Source organism: Balaenoptera physalus (genome assembly GCF_965194825.1).
Source record: "Balaenoptera physalus genome assembly, chromosome: 11".
Classification (NCBI taxonomy): Eukaryota; Metazoa; Chordata; class Mammalia; order Artiodactyla; family Balaenopteridae; genus Balaenoptera; species Balaenoptera physalus.
Genome location: NC_138896.1, coordinates 14,625,268 through 14,639,951, shown reverse-complemented (window position 1 = coordinate 14,639,951; position 14,684 = coordinate 14,625,268). Strand labels below are relative to the sequence as shown.

General features: G+C 39.0%; 1 long non-coding RNA gene across 1 annotated transcript in view; it reads right to left on the bottom strand.

The window, feature by feature from the left end:
- The window catches only part of LOC309638856, a 164,542-nt gene that overhangs the window by 99,221 nt on the left and 50,637 nt on the right, over positions 1-14,684 (bottom strand). The window contains exon 3 of the long non-coding RNA XR_014251357.1: positions 4,734-4,862. This is a non-coding gene — a long non-coding RNA (uncharacterized lncRNA). The remainder of the gene's footprint in view (positions 1-4,733; positions 4,863-14,684) is intronic.

The window sequence follows — 14,684 nt, the reverse complement described above, 5'->3', positions numbered from 1 at the left end:
GTAAAAGAATAAAATGGCAATTGGACAACACTTACCCATTTCAATCTATAGTAAATTCTGTCTCTTCATCCTCTCAAAAACTTTTTTTCTGGTAGTCATCATTTATCTTTATATCTTATAAACAGTCCTGCTAACCCATGGAACTCTTTTTTTTTTTTTTCTGACACCCAAAGCAATGAGGGTAATTGGACTTACTCTTGCAGGAGAAAAAATAAAAACAGAAGTCAAAGCTTCAGGTTGTGTTGGTAGTTGGGCTGTGGGACCACCTTTTTTCTGAAGGAACCCTAAATGTGTTCACAACTGGCTGAGTCTCCACTGGGAGAAATGTGCTGTCCTACATGCAAAACTGAGAGCTCGTGTCCTCTGCCTTCGTCCTCAGATCTTCCTTCAGACTTGGCATCGCGCAGAAAGCCAGGAGCCCTGCCTCGAGAGAGCTGAGCCTCTTCTATCTCAGACAGCAGCTGGCTATGTAATCCTGGACCAATGTCTGGTAACTTCTCTGAGCTTCAAGTTCTATTCAGCCTTCCTGATTTCCTCTAGTAACAAATTCTTTCTCCCTACTGTCCACTCCTTCCTTATGGAACTTTTCACATTTGTGCTGTGTTACAGTTATTTATATACAGCTGCATCTTGTCTATCATATGTAGGCAGAAACCTCAGTTCACCCATATTTCTGTCTCCCTCTTCTCTGTACTCCAAGGCCCAGTCAGAGTCTCAACTTTTAATAGATATCATTGAGTAGTCATTAAATTAATAAATAAAACATATAAATATATTTCACTATGCCAATCTCTCTTCAAATATAAGTGGACATAGAAAGGGGGTGACCATAGTTGCTAACAAGCTTGAGACTATCTACCGAAAAAGGAAAGCAAATATTCATTATGAAATTAACAGTGCTATATGATAAAGATAAGCTTATATGATAAGTATCATATGATAAGGAATACAGGGACATCAAAAGCTTGATTCTGTTCATAAGAACTTTTGGGAAAAGCAATGTGTGTATCTTGCAGCTGGCCTCCCATGTTGATCCCATAGTGACCCTACCCTTTGGCATGTCCCCTAGGCTAAGTTTAATCAGCACGGAACAAGGTGCTCTCCACCTGGAACAGCTGAGGCAACCTCAGCCTCTTTTGATACCTGGAACTCCAAGCTCTCTCCAGCATTATAATAAAGCACATTCACTACTACTAGTATTAAGAGAAAGGGAAGGGACCTTAAATGTGTGATGAAATATCAACCTTGAAATCAGATGGGGGAATTCATATATTTTAACATGCCTCTTCTGTAAGGTGACACATTCCTACCCAGTAAGGAACAAGGCTGCCAAGGGTATAACTTGCTTTCTCAGAATCCAAACACCTTTCATCTTAAAAAGTCACATAGGACTCCTCAAGTTTTAAAAATCAGCTTCCTTTCACATATGTAATGACATATCCAAGAAACAAGGGCTTCAGAAAGGAGTGGGATCAAAAGACCTGTGTCTGAAGCCTCAAAGGCACAGCACACATTCACATTCACATTCTAGTTATTTGTGCAAAAGGCACAGCCCACAAGGCCCTCTCTGCTCTGGCCTAGTTACCCCCACATTCCTGAACACCTGACGCATCGAGCAGCTCGTCACAATCTGGACATATGGGGCATCTTCTCAGCTCCTCCTCTTCTCTGCTAGATGAAGCCCTTTAAGCTTCTGCTTCCTGAATCCATTCCAGAGTGAGGTATTTGTCCCTGCATCTGTGCTCACATATGACTTTATTTAGTACTTGGATATCATGTTTGGTTAGTTGTGTATCTGTGTGGTCCTCACCACCCTAGACTTACCCATTTTTCATCTTCAGAAATTAGCATGGTGCCTGACATACAATTGTGTTTATTCATACCTGTCCTCCCACTTCCTTGGTATAGACTTGTCACTTCAAAGTATCTGTGCAGCCCAAGACTAAGAATCTCACAATCCCCTTTTCATCGAGGTGGGGCCATCCAGTCAGCTCTCCCCATGGTATATGAGCAGAAGTGACATTTGCCTGTTTCAGGCCAAGTTGGTTAAGAAATGGTTGTGCCTGGACTTCGCTGGTGGTGCAGTGGTTAAGAATCCGCCTGCCAGTGCAGGGGACACGGGTTCGAGCCCTGGTCCGGGAAGATCCCACATGCCGTGGAGCAAGTAAGCCCGTGCGCCACAACCACAGAGCCTGCACTCTAGAGCCCACGAGCCACAACTACTGAGCCCGAGTGCCACAACTACTGAAGCCCGCGTGCCTAGAGCCCATGTTCTGCAACAAGAGAAGCCACCACAATGAGAAGCCCGGGAACCACAACAAAGAATAGCCCGCGCGCAGCAACAAAGACCCAAGGCAGCCAAAAATAAAAATAAATAAATAAATAAAAATTAAAAAGAAATGGCTGTGCCTTCTTAACCTTCTGTTTCCCTTTATACCAGCTGGATGCAAAGGATTCCAAGGCCTGGCAGGGTCACAAGATGGAAGGTACCTAAGTTCTTGAGTCACTGAGTGGAGCAAAGCCTCCCACCAACTGGAACACCCTCATTAGATTGTTACATGAGCAAGGAATTAACTTCTATTGTGTTAAGCTACTGAAATTTGGGATTTCATTTGTTATAGTAGTTTTAGCCTAAATAATACAGATTAATTCTCAAAATGTGTACTTTATTAAATAATTCTGTGTAACAAACCATGCTTAGTCCCTCTAATGTCTAAATCATAAAGCATGGATATAGGAGAGTGAAGGAAAGGGAATTGAGCAGGAGGGAAAGGAGGGAAGGGAGATGGAAGGAAAGAGAAGGGAAGAAAGGAGGGAGGGAGGAAGGAAAAAGAAGCTGTATACAATAAAGAATTGTAGTCAAGCTGCCACCTCAAATGTAAGCTGCCTATATCCTTATCATCAATCAAGTACATTATAACCAGGTCATTTGTTAATTTTGCTGCTGTATCTGCAATGCCTAAAATTTCCTGAGATATAGGAAATGCTCAATAAATATGTGTTGAATTAATGAGTAACTAAAATTATGAATTAATACCATGTTTTTCTTCCTTATAAAATGACCCCGAGAATTCACTCCTCCTTAGGCCTACAGATTATGGTATTTAATCAAGTATAAAATAATTTCTCTCCTCCAAAAGTTTAAAAAACAACACATAAGACTGTAACATTCATCTGAATGCTTATGATGTGCCATGGGCCTTATGGAATCCGTGTTCCCTGGAAGCTTTCTTCTAAAATAATAGCACATTGCTTGCTGTTAAAGAGTTGATGCTTAATGGTTGGCTCTGAACTAAATGAAAGGCAGAACAGTTCTCCCTTTCTTATCCTAATCTCCAAAATGAGTTACTTATTATTATAAGAATTGTTAGGAAAACTTTCAGAAGATATTTTTGGGGAGAAGAGCAGGGGAAGGAGAATTTTCTAAAACAGAAAAAATAATAATCCTACCTTAATATTGAGTAAAGGGAAAAGAGACCGCATGTAGTGAAGAGACCAATTTAATCTACATCCTATGGTCCAATGGTCCAATTATTGCAATATATATGATGCTAAATTTCGCCCAGTCCTGCTAATCAGACAGCAGCTCACTGTGTCTGTTTATCTCTAGGCCATTACCCAGTTGTACAGTAAATCTGCATTTCCAGAGATGGTCTAAAATAGAAACCCATGCTGGCTAAATTTGTTTTGGGACATATCAGGCAACAGCTAGAAATTTTTAAATGACCAACTTGTATTCCACCGAGGCACTGAATGAATTGATTAGGGAAAAGCTAAAAATTGAATAGTATTTTCTGGAGTAGGCTAAGGTTAGTGCTGCCAGTGAAAATGTGTAACTATCAAGAGAACGGCTATCAATCAGAGCTGATTTTCAAATAGAAATGTGGAAAAAATGAAATTAAATGGGAAAGGGGAATGTCTTATTTTCCCCTCTATATGGCCCTTTCCAACTAGGTCATGATATAATTAATTCCTCAGGAATACATGCAAACTCCCACCACTAAAATTATGATAGAAGATAAGTTTTCCCACCAGCCAGAGGTTATTTCTCGGTTGAGACAACCTTTGATCTGAAGATGGGCACACACACTCTGAAAGAGCTGACACTCAAAGGACCAATATCGCGTGATTGATTGCTTTCTAACATGGAGAGTGCGGCGCTGCCGTTGAGAAGAAGGGCTCTCTTGAGAGACAAGCCCAACTATTGTTTGGCTGCTCTCATGTTAGCGAGTGCCCTGCGGTAACCCTCGTGCTCTGAAATACTCATATTGGTTATTTCAAAGTTGGGTGCGGAATTGTGCTTTCCCGTGTCTGTCACTAATGACTTGCAGCTGTTGCTAATCTGTGCCTCTGATTTCCTTTGATTACTATGTGTATTGATGCCTGTGGTAAATAGGCATCTGCCAGGTGCCAGCACAATCAGGGGAAAAATATAAAAAGTTCCCTGTTTCAAATTCAATGTGACATTGTGCAAGTTGAGAGGCAGCCATTTAACTATTCAGAGGAAACAGCTTCCTGGGGCACCTCCGGCCTCCTGGCCAGGGACATTCCTCCCATTCTCCCCACACCCACCCCATGATGCTGATTTTCTTTAGGATGGTTTTCAGCCACGAGAGGAGGGCTTCCATTGCCCATGACATCAGCAGAGGGGAATATTTAAGATGGGTGGTTATGACCCAAGTTTCTAGAGAGCATCTCACCCCTCAGCTGATTTAAGCCTTAAAGGACCTCACCTGTTCCATTAACTGCCCAAAAGCTTCTCCACAACAGCTGTCCTGTGTTTTTCCCTCTGAGGAACACATCTTTCTCAGCAAGGGCTCTGGGCTGTATCACCTTCTCTTTCGGGAGAACCAGGTGATAATCTGGAAGAAAACAAAGCAAGATGAAGGCTTTCAGAGGAAAAATGCAGAAGCGATCAGGATCAAAAACCAGCACCTGAGGGTACAATGGCAAGTAGCTTCCTTGGAGCACTTGTGTCTTGCTTTTTTGGTTCTCAGGGAAGCTACAGACAGAGGCTGAGTTCATCCATTTCTTACTCTTACACAGCAATGTTACACCATAACTTTGAAGAAAAAAAGGAGGCTCTGGTGTCCCCGGGTGGGAGTTTTTCTCCATGGCTTCCTCGACCCTCCTTTACCACAGCAGTAAGAGTGATGATTTTATCATTCATTGCCAGGAAATAGAGCAAGAGGCAGGTCTGCTTTGGAGTTACTGGTTAGGTTGCGAAGTTAGGCACCTCAAGGAAGGGACCAAAGAATAAAGGCTGGCCAAGTGAAGCCTAGACCATTGAGAGAAAATTTCATGAGATCCCAAGATATACTGACATTTAATAGGTCATTTGAACCTTACAAAAATCTGATATGAAAATGAGCATCTGATGGACTCTTATCATTCCCACTTGGGCAATTTTAAAACCCAGACTAAGGCTGGGACATTGATTTACAAGCAGAGCTCAGGAATGTTTGGTCTTCTTCCATCAAACTGGAACAAAGTGTCCACTCTAGACATTTAATCCCTGTGGCTTCAAAAATCTGCCAGGAAGACAGTATGCCCCAGCAATAGATAAAAATAGAACATAAATGAAAGAGGACCTCATATCTAAGTCAGAAGGAATAATTAGAAGAATTTAGTAAATGCCCATTAGCCTAGTGATTAAGGGAAACATGCATCATAGTAATCATCTGGACATGGATTGTAAGATTCAGAAAGAAACCTCTGAGTCAAGCAAAGTACAAGGCTAATAATAAGGGGATATAGCTAATAAATTAGCAAAAGTATGAGTCAACATTCTTAGAAAGAGATATTATACCACTCCCGGGATATTCAGACAACAAATACTTCAAAACTATTTTATTACACTGCATTTTATTTATTTAAAGACAGTGGTAAAAAATAAATTTCCCAGATCCATACTGGAAGCAAGTCAACATCTAAAAGGGTCTTGATGGATTGAAAAGGGGAAAGACTTTACTGAGATATAGAATATATTGCCAAGGAGACTGACCAAAGGCAAAGACATCAAAGAGATTCGACTCTGCTGCTGCCCTTTTAATCAAAGGTTCGCCAAGTATGCAAAAGCATCTCTCTTCTCATTGACAGTCAGAAAAGAGATAGAATGAGATGAGGTATTGGATTGATAATCATCCAGAATACCAGTAGGAAAAGGCTAGCTAGGGACATGTTAGTCTTTTAATGCCAATTCTCACAGCCACCACCCCACCACCCCCGTTCTCCAAAGGAATGTAATGTCAGGCACAACATACTCTTAGCCTCACAAGCAAACCTGCATGGCAGAGAAATCTTTGGTTTTCCAGCTCCTTGATATGACCTCTTATAATTACCAGTAATCTTAGTAATGGGATTTAAATTGCTATCACACATCTGAACACAATATATTCCAGAAAGACCTGTAAAAGGAAACGTCCTGTTGGAGCTCTGTCAAGGGTCTAGGTCCTGCTCAGGCAATGAGGTTGAGCTGAATCCTGCACAGACAGCCAAGAGCCAATTGCAGCCACGTGAAGTAATCAGCTGGATCTTCTGTCCATCAACCTCCCTGCTCCAGCCGCAACAAAACTCTTATTCAGTAACTTGGAGGAATCAGAAATCACAAAAGAAATCCACTAAATGTGAACTCGGATTTGTCACCATGAGTGTTCCTTTCATTACTGGGTGAAAGTATGAGATATCTAATGTTTAGTGATATCAGTTTCACATTTAATTCAGGTCATTGGAATGGCAATTGCCCCTTTTCCAAATATTTAAACAGGAGTTTTGTGACTGGTTCCCAAATAGTGATGCAAGGGGAGTTATCAATGTGAGCTGCTCTGCAAATTAAAATAAAATAATTAAAACATAAAAAGAATTTGGAAAAAATGCTGATTATTTTATGCTCCCTTTTAAGGATTCCTAAAATACACTACCACATAATGGACTCTGGAGGAGTCCTGAAGTTCAATAAAATTTAATCTAGAATTTTGATGGGAAAATTACTTTATACAGACAATACCTGTAAATACATGAGAAAAAGTGTTTCATGTTCATGCTATTTTAATATATTCATTTGTCTACACCAATACAGACATTTTATTATTTACAAATTGGCAAATGTAGGGAGTACTTCTACAATAGATTGTCATCTATATAATTTGGTCCATAAAGTGGCCATGATACTTAATTAATAAACTTTGGCAATAATCAAGATGAGACAAAAATCACTGTTCAGGTGAAATCCTGTAGCAGGATAAGTTAATTTGGGGTCTTTCTTAATTGCCTATTATATGTTTTGTGAAATATTTCATTTGTATTAATGAAAGTGGGAAATGTTATGATTTTTGCCACAAAGAAATGTGATCTCAGGGAAATTCTACAAGCGTTTCATAATAACATTCATCCTCTATGCCCTCAACCCCCAAAATTACTATGTAAGTATTATCAGATGAGTTTTAAAGAAGACCTTCCATGTGAAAAGTATGTGATAGAGACTGACAGTCCTCATTCCTTGTTTGGGAGTTTGTTAAATTCAGTAGATGAGGCGCGATAACTCTGCTAATACTTAAAGACATAATACTGTAAATGCTGTAAGTGAATAAAAGAGGGCCAGCTCCCAATTACAACTGGGAATATCAGGCAAAGCTTCATGAAGTGGATGTCATTTGAGTAGAGCCCTAGAGAATGTGTTGATCATTAATAAATAGAGATGAGAGAAGGAAGAGAAAAGTATTACAGCATGACCAGAGAGAAATGTCAGGAAATGAAAGAGAAAAGTTGCATTCAGATTTTTTTCAGGGTCTTGAATACTAGGTAGGACATTTGAAATGTGAAAATAAATTACATAAACAATAAAGAACCAATGAAGATTTTTAAGAAAAGAAGCAACCCTTAAAGAGCTATAACCTGGGAGCAGCATGTGGAATGGATGAGGAGAGCAGTCTAGAGCAATGGTTCTCAAAGTGTGGTCCCCTGGGCGGCAGCAGCAGCATCGCCTGGGGCCATGTCAGGAATGCACACTCCTGGGCCCCACCCCAGACTTAGAAATCAGAAACTCTGAAAATGGGACCCAGGAATCTGTGTTTTAACAAGTCTTTCAGGGGATTCTGATACATGCTCAAGTTTCAGAACCACTCATCTAAAGGCGAGAAAATCAACCACAAGATAATTTTATTCATCTAGATGACTGGTAATGAAGATATCTTACCTGGTATCTTAATCCAGGTAAGATAATCATCGTAAGAAGGAAAAGTATAGAACAGATGGAGGAAAAGCAGCTAATTTCACCAAAAGATCAGTGATCTAAAGGATGCAGATCATCACGTCTCTTCAAATGCTATCCCAAATTTCCCGGACAGAAGACCACAGTTCCCTTTGTTTTTCCCCAGCATGTAAGCGATATTGTAGAAGCACAACTGAACAACTTCTGAAGACTAACTATATATAAGGAATGAGGGATACAGAGGATTTAAAATAACTCCAAGTTTTAAGCCTCAGAGATAGGTTGTTGAAAGATGCCTTTAACAAAGATAATTAAGAAAAGTAGGAGGAGCTATAGACGGAAAAAATGGAATGAATCCATGTGTTTAGTTTTTACTTATTTATAACCCTATCCAGTGAAAAAAAGGATTCACAGAAGCTTACAAAAATGCATACTCCACAGTAAGGTAAACTAACATAAAATAAAATAAAAAATAAGAAAGAAAAAATGAGGGCTTCCCTGGTGGCGCAGTGGTTGAGAATCTGCCTGCTAATGCAGGGGACACGGGTTCGAGCCCTGGTCTGGGAAGATCCCACATGCCGCGGAGCAACTAGGCCCGTGAGCCACAACTGCTGAGCCTGCGCGTCTGGAGCCTGTGCTCCGCAAAAAGAGAGGCCATGATAGTGAGAGGCCTGCGCACCGCGATGAAGAGTGGCCCCCGCTTGCCGCAGCTAGAGGAAGCCCTCGCACAGAAACGAAGACCCAACACAGCCCAAAAAATAAATAAATAAATAAATAAATAAATAAATAAAAATTAAAGGTGCTAAAAAAAAAATAAATAAATGTATAAAAAAAAAAAAAAAAAAGAAAGAAAAAATGAGGCCGGAGAAAAATAAAGGTAGAAAAGTAAGATGAAGCCACAAGTGAGCCAGAATAGGGCCACGACTATGGCTTTTTGCTTCCTTGTAATCATTACCCCAAAATACTCACAGGATTCATGAGAGGAAAGCAAATCAGTTACTTAGGAAAAGTCCATTTTTCCTTTGTACTGAAACCAGGGAGGAATTTCCCCCTTAGACCATCCAAGGGGGGATTTATAATGTAGCGAACAGTGTTGTCAGTACTGCCCCTGGAGATAAATAATTTGGTTTGAGACTGTCACAGGGAACTATATGTGCATGCTCTTAGAACAATAAATTAATATTGTTGCTATTAGGATTTATGCCTATGGTATAGAAAACACTACCTAAATAAGATATAATATTGTCACTAAGATTATATAGCAATAGGTTTCAAACATGAATAAATATTTAATTGAAAATATAAAAATGAACAGCAAAGGAAACTATCAATAAAACAAAAAGGCCACCTACTGAATGAGACAAGATATTTGGTAAAAGGTATTTGCAAACAATATATCTGATATGGGAGAAGATATTTGCAAATGATATACTGACAAGGAGTTAATATCTAAAATATACAAAGAACTCATACAACTCAACATCAAAAAAACAAACAACCCAATTAAAAAAATGGGCAGAGGGACTGAACAGATATTTTTCCAAAGAAGACATACAGATGGCCAACAGACATAAGAAAAGAAGCTCAAAACCACAATGAGATATCACCTCAAGCCTGTCAGAATGGCTATTATCAAAAAGACAAGAAAAAACAAGAGACTTGGCAAGAATCTGGAGAAAAGGGAACACTTGTGCACTGTTGGTGGGAATGTAAATTGGTGCAGCCACTGTGGAAAACACTATGAAGGTTTCTCAAAAAATTAATAATAGGGACTTCCCTGGTGGCACAGTGGTTAAGAATCCGCCTGCCAATTCAGGGGACACGGGTTCAAGCCCTGGTCCGGGAAGATCCCACATGCCGCGGAGCAACTAAGCCCATGCGCCACAACTACTGAGCCTGCGCTCTAGACCCCGCGAAACACAACCACAACTACTGAAGCCCACACACCTAGAGCCCGTGCTCCACAACAAGAGAAGCCACCACAAGGAGAAGCCCACGTGCAGCAACGAAGGGTAGCCCCCGCTCGCCGCAACTAGAGTAAGCCTGTGCACAGCAACAAAGACCCAACGCAGCCAAAAGTAGATAAATAAATAAATAATTTTTTTTTAATTAATAATAAAACAACCATATGGTCAAGCAATTCCACTTCTGGTATTTTTCCAAAGAAAACAAAAACTGTAATTAGAAAAGATATACGCACCTCTATGTTCATTGCAGCATAATTTACAATAGCCAAAATATGGAAGCAACCTAAGTGCCCATCAATAGATGAATGGATAAAGAAGATATGGTAAATATATATATACAATGGAATATTACTCAGAATATTACCATAAAAAAGAAGGAAATGTTGCCATTTGTGACAACATGGATGGACCTAGTGGGTATTATGTTAAGTTAAATAAGAGACAGAGAAAGGGAAATACTGTACAATTTCACTTATATGCGAATCTAAAAAACAAATGAACAAACATAACAAAACAGAAACAGACTCATAGATACAAAAAACAAACAGGTGGTTGCCAGAAGGGTGGGGGTGAAATATGTGAGAGAGATTAAGAGGTACAAACTCCCAGTTACAAAATAAATGAGTCACTGGGATAAAATGTACAGTATGGGTAATACAGTCAGTAACATTGTAAAAACTTTGTATAGTGACAGAACTAGACTCATCTTGGTGATCATTTTGTAATGTACAGAAATATTGAATCACTATGTTGTGCACCTAGAACTAACATAGTGTTATATATCAATTATATTTCAACTATATAAATGTATATATATATGTGTGTGTGTGTGTATATATATATATATATATAAGTGTTTCCCTCTTGGAAAAAAACCTAAATTCATCAAACTTTAAATTTATAAAGCCGATGAATAATAAGCATTCCAAAAGATTCAGCATAAGCTATCAACATTAATTTTTATTGACTAGCAATTGCCATTAGTGAAGTCAATTGATAAAATTTCATTTATTACTAGGTTTTCTTTCTTTTTATTTTTTTTGTTTTTTTGTTTTGGCTGTGCCATGTGGCTTATGGGATTTTAGTTCCCCAACCAGTGATCGAACCTGGGCCCTCAGCAGTGAGAACATGGAGTCCTAACCACTAGACCGCCAGGGACTTCCCTATCACTAGTTTTTCTGGGGTTTTTTGTGGTTTTCTTTTTCATTTTATTTTTTTTTTTATACAGCAGGTTCTTATTAGTTAGCTATTTTATACATATTAGTGTATATATGTCAATCCCAATCTCCCAGTTCATCCCACCATCCCCACCCTCCCCCCACTTTCCCCCCTTGGTGTCCATACGTTTGTTCTCCAAATCTGTGTCTCTATTTCTGCCTTGCAAACTGGTTCATCTGTACCATTTTTCTAGATTCCACATATATGCATTAATATACGATATTTGTTTTTCTCTTTCTGACTTACTTCACTCTGTATGACGGCCTCTAGGTCCATCCACATCTCTACAAATGACACAATTTCGTTCCTTTTTATAGCTGAGTAATATTCCATTGTATATATGTACCACATCTTCTTTATCCATTCTTCTGTCAATGGGCATTTAGGTTATTTCCTTGACATGGCTATTGTAAATAGTGCTGCAATGAACATTGTTGTGCATGTGCCTTTTTAAATTATGGTTTTCTCTGGGTATATGCCCAGTAGTGGGATTGCTGGGTCATATGGTAATTCTATTTTTAGTTTTTTAAGGAACCTCCATACTGTTCTCCATAGTGGCTGTATCAATTTACATTCCCACCAACAGTGCAAGAGGGTTTCCTTTTCTCTACACCCTCTCCAGCATTTGTTGTTTGTAGATTTTCTGATGATGCCCATTCTAACTGGTGTGAGGTGATACCTCACTGTAGTTTTGATTTGCATTTCTCTAATAATGAGTGATGTTGAGCAGCTTTTCATGTGCTTCTTGGCCATCTGTATGTCTTCTTTGGAGAAATGTCTATTTAGGTCTTCTGCCCATTTTTGGATTGGGTTTTTTTTTAATATTGAGCTGCATGAGCTGCTTATATATTTTGGAGATTAATCCTTTGTCCATTGATTCATTTGCAAATATTTTCTCCCATTCTGAGGGCTGTCTTCTTGTCTTGTTTGTAGTTTCCTTTGCTTTGCAAAAGCTTTTAAGTTTCATTAGGTCCCATTTGTTTATTTTTGTTTTTATTTCCATTACTCTAGGAGGTGTATCAAAAAAGATCTTGCTGTGATTTATGTCAAAGAGTGTTCTTCCTATGTTTTCCTCTGAGAGTTTTATAGTGTCTGGTGTTACATTTAGGTCTTTAATCCATTTTGAGTTTATTTTTGTGTATGGTGTTAGGGAGTGTTCTAATTTCATTCTTTTACATGTAGCTGTCCAGTTTTCCCAGCACCACTTATTGAAGAGACTGTCTTTACTCCACTGTATATCCTTGCCTCCTTTGTCATAGATTAGTTGACCATAGGTGTGTAGGTTTATCTCTGGACTTTCTATCCTGTTCCATTGATCTATATTTCTGTTTTTGTGCCAGTACCATGTTGGCTTGATTACTGTAGTTTTGTAGTATAGTCTGAAGTCAGGGAGTCTGATTCCTCCAGTTCTGTTTTTTTCCCTCAAGATTGCTTTGGCTATTCGGGATCTTCTGTGTCTCCTACAAATTTTAAGATTTTTTATTCTAGTTCTGTAAAAAATGCCATTGGTAATTTGATAGGGATTGCATTGAATCTGTAGATTGCTTTGGGTAGTATAGTCATTTTCACAATATTGCTTCTTCCAATCCAAGAACATGGTATATCTCACCATCTGTTTCCCTATCACTAGTTTTTTTTGTTTTTTTATTTATTTATTTTTGGCTGTGTTGGGTCTTCGTTGCTGCGTGCAGTCTTTCTCTAGTTGTGGCGAGTGGGGGCTACTCTTCGTTGCAGTGTGCGGGCTTCTCATTGCAGTGGCTTCTCTTGTTGTGAAGCACGGGCTCTAGGCGTGAGGGCTTCAGTAGTTGTGGCTGTGGCTCATGGACTCTAGTGCACAGGCTCAGTAGCTGTGGCGCACAGGCTTAGTTGCTCTGCAACATGTGGGATCTTCCCAGACCAGGGATCGAACCCGTGTCCCCTGCATTGGCAGGCGGATTCTTAACCACTGTGCCACCAGGGAAGTCCCTATCACTAGTTTTTGAAGAACGCATCTATTGCATTAGATGTGGCAAATATATTTTAAAGCTACAATACCAAAAATGTTTCACAAAACAGTTTGTACAATAAATGTGATATTAGATGAACAAACTCTGTTGGGTAGATTAGCTATTCTATTATGTCATGAAACAGTAGAACTTTCTGATAAGGCTATTTTTAAAAAGTAAATATATTCCAAAGATCAGTGTATGACTGAGGACTGTTTTAGTTGCAATTATCAGAAACTGACTCTGACTTTAAAAATAATATATGTGTAGTATATATGTACATATACATCTGTATTATTGGAATGATACATGAAGTCACTCACAGATCAAAGGAAATTTTGAAGAGTAAGGACAACAGGATCTACTGGGCAGACTGCTCAGGGGGCACTACTGTCATCAGGATGAATCAAGCCTCCAAGTTTTCTATCCTCTACCACTCAGGTCAAGATTCCCAGTCCTAGAACAGAGAGTATTGCTTCACACGCCCATCTCTTAGCTAGAGAAAGGCAGGGCCCCTTGAACAACAGCCCGTCTCAGGCAGCCTGTCTTACAAAGATGTCAAGGTTGTGCTACGGCAAGAGACAATGGACAGGGGAAAACAAATGTGCCCCACATGGAGTAAGTGTGCATTTCTGACAGGAAAGTAAAAAAAAAAATAAAAACATGTACATTGACATAAAACATGAATCCAGTCATCATCCCAGAAACTGGAATATCTTCACATTCACATCTTTTGAATATCTTAAGAAACCAAGATTTTTCCATAGCTTTTTATCAACTCAAAAGGACTCCTCATCAGATCAGGAGGATTTTTTCTATCAGTAAGAATGTGACAGGATCATTTTGTCTTATTCTTACATTTCATAAAAATTAAAATAAAATTAAAAGGAACAAAGGGTATTGTTGACCTTATGCTTGAAATAAGCCAAAATTATACTAAAATACTAATGCAACCTTAGACAATGTGAATTGGAAAATTAAGTCCAAATGACAGGAAGTACAGGCTCAGTGCCTTCTGTACTGTTTAGACAGAGCATTGTTTTGAATTCTGAGTTTTATAATTTAGAAAGGATGCAGCAAATTAAGAGTATGCTCAGAGGACATGACAGGATATCAAGGAAACCATCAGAATAACAATGACAGGAAATGGGAACAATTCATATATAGAGAAGAGGACTTGGGAATTAAATGACAATGGTCTTGAATGTACTATACTGTAATGTAAAGAAAAAATGAATGTGCACTCCAAAGGTCTAGAATCTAGTTCTCACTCTTTTCCTATTTTGCTGTGTGATCTGGGACAAG